This window comes from Agelaius tricolor, unplaced genomic scaffold (genome assembly GCF_023055355.1).
Source record: "Agelaius tricolor isolate 1412-34295 unplaced genomic scaffold, bAgeTri1.0.p SCAF_20, whole genome shotgun sequence".
Classification (NCBI taxonomy): Eukaryota; Metazoa; Chordata; class Aves; order Passeriformes; family Icteridae; genus Agelaius; species Agelaius tricolor.
The window spans coordinates 5,564,908-5,571,135 of NW_027269280.1; positions in this window are offsets into that span (position 1 = coordinate 5,564,908).

Below are 6,228 nucleotides of genomic sequence, written 5' to 3' on the forward strand. Positions count from 1 at the left end.
CTCCCAAAGCATGGGAAGGGCTCTAATGCTGTCCTGAGCCTTGCAAAACAATTGCTGAGTTTTACTTCCCCTCCGCTCCCCCCTTTCCTGTGTGTGTCTCTGAGGGTGAACAAGCAGGGAGCTGCCAGCAGGCTGCACTGCCAGGCAGGGCTGAGTGCTCCTGCCCACGTTATCTCAGCTTTGTTTGGGCTGGGCCAGGCAGGTGTGCCCAGGGGAGCTCCAGGGCTGCACCCCAGTGGAAGATTGCAGAGGGAAAGTGCTGCATTGTTCTCTGCCTGCAGTCACCTTGCCTGAACCCAGCTCTGAAGCATGCTGGCACAGAGGGATGTGAAGAGCTATGGTAAATGTTAAGGAATAATTCTAACATGGATCAGGAATACCCAACATAGCACTGAACTTCTGAAGACTGATATTTTGGGTGTTCCCAGCGCTGCAGCAGAACAGTTTGTATAGCTGCTGTGTCTGGTTGAGCCCATTGCTATGCACAGAGCAGCAAAGAGAGTGTTGCTATTGGGCTTTTTGCTTCACTTCTTACTTCTTGAAGCCATGATTGCAGAGCAGATTCCAATTTTTTTAATGTCAGAAGAAAGGCCTGATGCAATAGTTAGTATTGTTTAGTATTTGGCAAACCATGCTGGATTAGGGCAGGGTGAACAGTAGAGAAATATTAGAAGTTAATTCTAATCTTGTTTTTTATATGGATTACAAGTTATGTCACTAGGGACTCATATTCCAAACTGGAGACAAGCAGCCCCTTGTGATTGCTGGTGAAATCAGCACCAGGAGGGAAAATGGAGCAGCAGCCAGCTGGGGAGACAGTGCCCTCCCAGAGCTCCTCAGCTCAGTCCTGGAGCAAATACAGGTCCCTGGTCACAAACTTCTCTGGTGGGTGTTTGACTCAAGGCCTGTCTTCTGAATCCTTTCCTCAGTGCTCCCAAGCTTCCCTGCTTGGGCCATGAGCCAAGGAATCAGGGATATCAACCAACAGACCGTTTGTTTTTCCAGGGCTGTGTAAATTGTGCTGTTGTTATCAGTGAAACCAGGTCTGCTCATGGCCTCCTGCTCTGCGGGCGGTGGAGGGCTCTGATCTCCTGCTCCTGGGCTTTCTGAGGGTGGGGCAACACCTTGCACGAGTTTCCAGAGCACCAAACATGAGGTGAGCACTCTGAAACTGCTTCCAAAGACAAGCTGGTCCCACCACAGCTGTGTATTTGACTCGCAGCAGATGTGAGAGTGGTGGGACATCATACCTGTGTGGTTGTGCAGCCAGAATTGCTGAGCTTTCCAGTGGTCCTGCCCTTGCTCTGAGATAAGGACAGGAAAATGCTGTTGTTTTGAAGGTGCTGTTTATCTGGTTAAAGGTTTGATCTGGTCAAGTGGGATGTAACAAGGCTGGAGCAGTTTTGAAGAAGGTCCAGATCTGGATTTTTGCCCAGAGCAAAAGATTGGTGTTTTGTTTCTTTTGGTGTTTGGTTCAGTTCTGCTCACAGCCCCACAGACAGAGGATTTACCCGTGGGAGATTCTTCTCTGTGCTGTTCTTCATAATCAAGAGCCACCCTTGATGCACACCCTGATAAGGCTGCAGGAATCCACTCATCTGCTGTGATAAAACTCCCTGTGCTGGTCCTCCAGCCCTGCACACCTGGGCACAGCCCTGGAGCAGCCTCTGCCTCTCTCATGTGCTGGTTTGGCTCATGCCCAGCTCTGTCTCTCTTTTGCTTCTCCCATCTCACAAAACCAAAGGCAATCGTGTGTGTGTGCTTCTAGAGCCCTGCCAGGAACAAAGAGAAGTCCAAATATTTGTGTTGGGCTGTTACTCTTTCCATTCAGGCAATAAATGACAGACTGCAGCAGAGTCTTTGTGTGCTGTGTGGGATTTCCACTGTACTGGCTCCAGCTTCACAGCCTCACCAAGATGAAACACCTACAATTAACAGTTGGGTTTTAACTGGAGGGAAAATGACTGAGTGTGATTGAAATATGGCCTTAAAAAAAAACCCCACCAAAACCCAAAACAAAAACCCACAAACAAACCAACCACAAAAAAACCCCAAAACAAAACAAAACAACAAAAAACTGAGAAAAATCACCAGACCTTTCCTGTGTCAGATGAGAAGTGCCTGGTCTCTGTGTCCCTGCAGAACAGAATTTTCTCACTCTGAGGTCTGGGAGCTCTGTTGTTGATATCTGTCCCAGAGCCTGGGACACAAGCTGTCAGTCTGTACACAGATATTTCTGAGCTGCTTTCCTCTGCAAAGTTCCAAGCAAAGTTAAATCCATGTGGAGGCCTGAGTTTCCTTGGGACTGAACCTCTTTTTGTCTGAGCTGACCAAGGGGATGAAGATGTTTGCTAACAAATTAATTCCTGAATTTCAGATCACTGCTTCTGGGAAGATGCTGGGCTTCAGTGCTTGGTAAACCCAGGAACAGAATGGTGAGACAGCTCCAGGTGTGAGCTAGCTCAGGACAACAAGCTGGCCTGGTGTTACTGGGCCTGTTCAAAATTTGGGATAAAGGAAGGAAAGGCATAATCCAGCCTTGTGGGATTTCACATACCAACATGCCAGACAAATTCTGCTTGCTCTCTCAAGTAAATTTGGTGCTCCCTGCTAGTGCCACCATGAGTTTCCTCACTCAGAAGTTTCTTATCAGGAATTAATTAGCCCTGAAACCTTAAGGATTGACTCTTCAAACATAAATACTCTCTATAATTACCTTCTCTTTGGATGATATCTTTAGTGTTTCATTTTACACAGCAGACAGTACTAATATTATAACATCAAGTTAAATCACATCTACTCTGGGCAACTGAAAAGCTATCAAAAGTGACAGGAGCTTCAGAAAAAAACCCTAATATGAGAAAAGAATCATGTCAGAAATCTTTCTGGCTTCCTTTTTATCCTATTCATTACACCCAGCCGAGAAAAGAAGCACTGTTTGAGTCTGCTTCAGCTGCTGTTTTCTACAAGGATCCATTTTGGCAGACTCTTTAAGCTCCTTCCTTCTTAGGTCACTTCTGAGATCACATAAGAGCTGAGGAACCTCCCAGCAGCCTGCTTCACTAAGTGCTCTGTCCTGTTTTGCTTCTGGGCTCAGGCTGGCATTTGAGAGTTACACCTACCTGGGCTGTAATAAAGTATGTGGATGTTCCAGGCAGAGAGTAGAAGGTGGATAGAATCTATATGGTCCACATTAGAACTGCCTAAATTCAATTTATTACCACAGCCTGACCCTAACCTTCACTGACTGACACCTTTGAGGAGTAGGTGGCAGAGGGATAAATCCTTTCCTGCCCTTGAGTCTTCATTACTGGCAGTTGGGAGAGGTTAAGGGTACAAGGAGAGAATTTTGCTAAACATATTTATTTTTCAAGATAAATGAAATATAGGTCTCAAACCCTTCACCAAGGCTATGTGTGCATCACTATTTAAAACCAGTTGATTGATAACAGTTCTTGCAATCAGTCCAAGGAATTTTGTTGGAAATTTTCTGGAAAATACAAACCTGTTACAGCCAAGTACATGATAAGGTGTATTACTCTTTAATGAAATAAGAGGATAAACAGCAAAGAGGCCTTGAGTTTGTTTTGGTTTTGGATAATGAAAAGGAAAAAAAAAAAAGCAGATGGTATGTAAGCCAGCAATGTATAAGCTGGTCACTTCATGTAGCTACAGAATAGGTTTAACAGTGCCTGAAATCATTGCTCCTTGTGAATCTGAAGTGTGTTTTCATGACTTATGTTCTCCTGAAATTTTTCATCTCCCCTTTCATCTGATAAGCCATCAGACTTGTCCACCAGCCCCGTGGTTCTTCACTCCCACTTGTAACCTGTGGCACCCCAGTGAGGAGCATTTGTATGGAAACAGCCCAACACGGGCAGGTCTGTTCTGAGCAGCTGAAGCAGTTTGGCTATAAAGAAACTGAAACCTGGGCTGTGGTGGGGTGCTGCTCAGGAGCTGCCAGCTGGGATGCTCAGGAACTCTGCTGCAGTGATGCCCTCACATGCCCATGGCAAGCAGCTGGCCAGGACCAGGCAGGACATTTCCTGGGTGATGCAGAGAGCTGTGCCTCCTGGGTCACAGGGAGCTGGCCAGGACCAGGCAGGACATTTCCTGGGTGATGCAGAGAGCTGTGCCTCCTGGGTCACAGGGAGCTGGCCAGGGCCAGGCAGGACATTTCCTGGGTGATGCAGAGAGCTGTGCCTCCTGGGTCACAGGGAGCTGGCCAGGGCCAGGCAGGACATTTCCTGGGTGATGCAGAGAGCTGTGCCTCCTGGGTCACAGGGAGCTGGCCAGGGCCAGGCAGGACATTTCCTGGGTGATGCAGAGAGCTGTGCCTCCTGGGTCACAGGGAGCTGGCCAAACGATGACACAGGGCACGCTTGATTTGCTGTGTAACAGCAGACCCTCTGTGATTCAGATAAGAGCACACTTATGTTGTTAAAATGGTATCATTTGCTCCAGGACCTATTCCTTCTAAAGGCATCCAGCCACAAGAATTTCTCTGATCAAATTAGGCAGGTTGGCTCGATGTGGGTGGGTCTGTGGGTGGCACTTCTCATCCTCAGTGACAGAGCTGACTTGCAGTGCCTGGCAATGTTTGTGTTTCCATTGTTTCTGGTATATTTTCTCTTTTTACATGTACTTCTTTAAATGCTCTTGGGGCATCCTATTTAAATGTGAGAAACCTTCCTCTGAAGCTCACTGTCAGAAAAACTAAACCTCCCATCTCCCAAGGCCTGCTCCTGCCAGCTCTCCCTCCCCTGGGATGACCAGAATGAACATGCAGCTGTGACAGGGAATGAGTGTGCACCTTGCTATGGCTGTCCCTACCCTTGGCCAGTGGCTTTTTCTGTGTCACAGTCACAGGGGACAGCTCTTCTGTGCTTTACACAGCAGGCTGTGCTCACACAGGTATCAGCAGGTTACTTCTTTATCATGGCCTCAATTTTATGTCCTGTGACACATTAAATTAATGTTACACATGCCTTTCAAGTTGATTCTCCTCCTAAGTATGTTGGCTGGCATTAGCCAGCTCCTCTGCTGGCTCAAGTCAGTGTAATTAGAATTGTTTCATCTGGCTGAGGGAGGCCCCAAGCTCCCATATGGGTGCTACAGTAAATTGAGAATGGCTGAGTAAGATCTGAAAACATACAGCCTGAGGATGATGAAGCACTTGGGAGTTTTTAATGAAAGATATATTAGTTAAAAAAATTAAGACTGTTGACAGAAAAATCTGATTCTCAGTGTAAAATCTGAAATCTAAAGCAAGTTGTGCCAAGCTCAAAGCCTAGTCTTGTGAGCCATGGGATAATACCCCTAAAAATCAACAAGTTTTCTTAAAACAAATATTTCCACTGTTCCTCTCTTACCCCTACCTGCCATTTAAACTCTATTATTTTGATTTTTGGGTTTTTTCTCTTTATCCATCATATATAGCTTCTGAAGGAGAAAATCTTAAACATACAGTCAGTATTGGTGAAATGATACAATAGCTTATCTAAACCAAACTGACTGTTATGCTTTGAATGGAAAATGTACTACATTGCTCCCCAGGCTTAGGTCTGTAATATTATGTCTACACAAGAGAGCTCAAACAGGCCTTTAGGGTCCTGGATATAGAAAGGATCAGGCTGAAACTGAATGCCAAATTAAAATTATGGGGCATTTTCTATCTCCTGTAAGTCCCACAGTGGACAAGCTTTCCAATACCAATTCCTTTGTGTTCCTCAGAAATTTATACCTTTGACTAGCATGATCCCAGGCTTTCCTATGGCCTCTGTTACTGCAGCTGACCACTGCCCCCACAATATTTATTGTATTTCTTTACTCTTCAATTCCACTCACCCTATTTTACAGAGGGACAGAGCTATACAGGGGTTAGAGAAGTCTGTGCATGACTTAATTCTCATTATGTTGCTGCTAAAGGAGAGGTGCCCAGAGCTTCCCAGGAAATTCATTGCAAAGCAGGGAGCACAAATAAACCCAGGACTTTGGAAATGTATTCAAAACCTCTCTTCCATGCCCTGTCCATGGGGTCAGACCACTCTTTTTGTAGTGTTAAGCAAGTTCATAACCTTTTTGCAGAAGAGGAGACAGATAACCTTGTTTACCATATTTTATCTTGTGGTTCATTTATGGCCCCATTCTGGTTTCCATCTATTTGTCTGATTTTGTTTATTTGCACCAGAATGGAAGGGAACTGCAATTAAATACAAGTGGTATTAA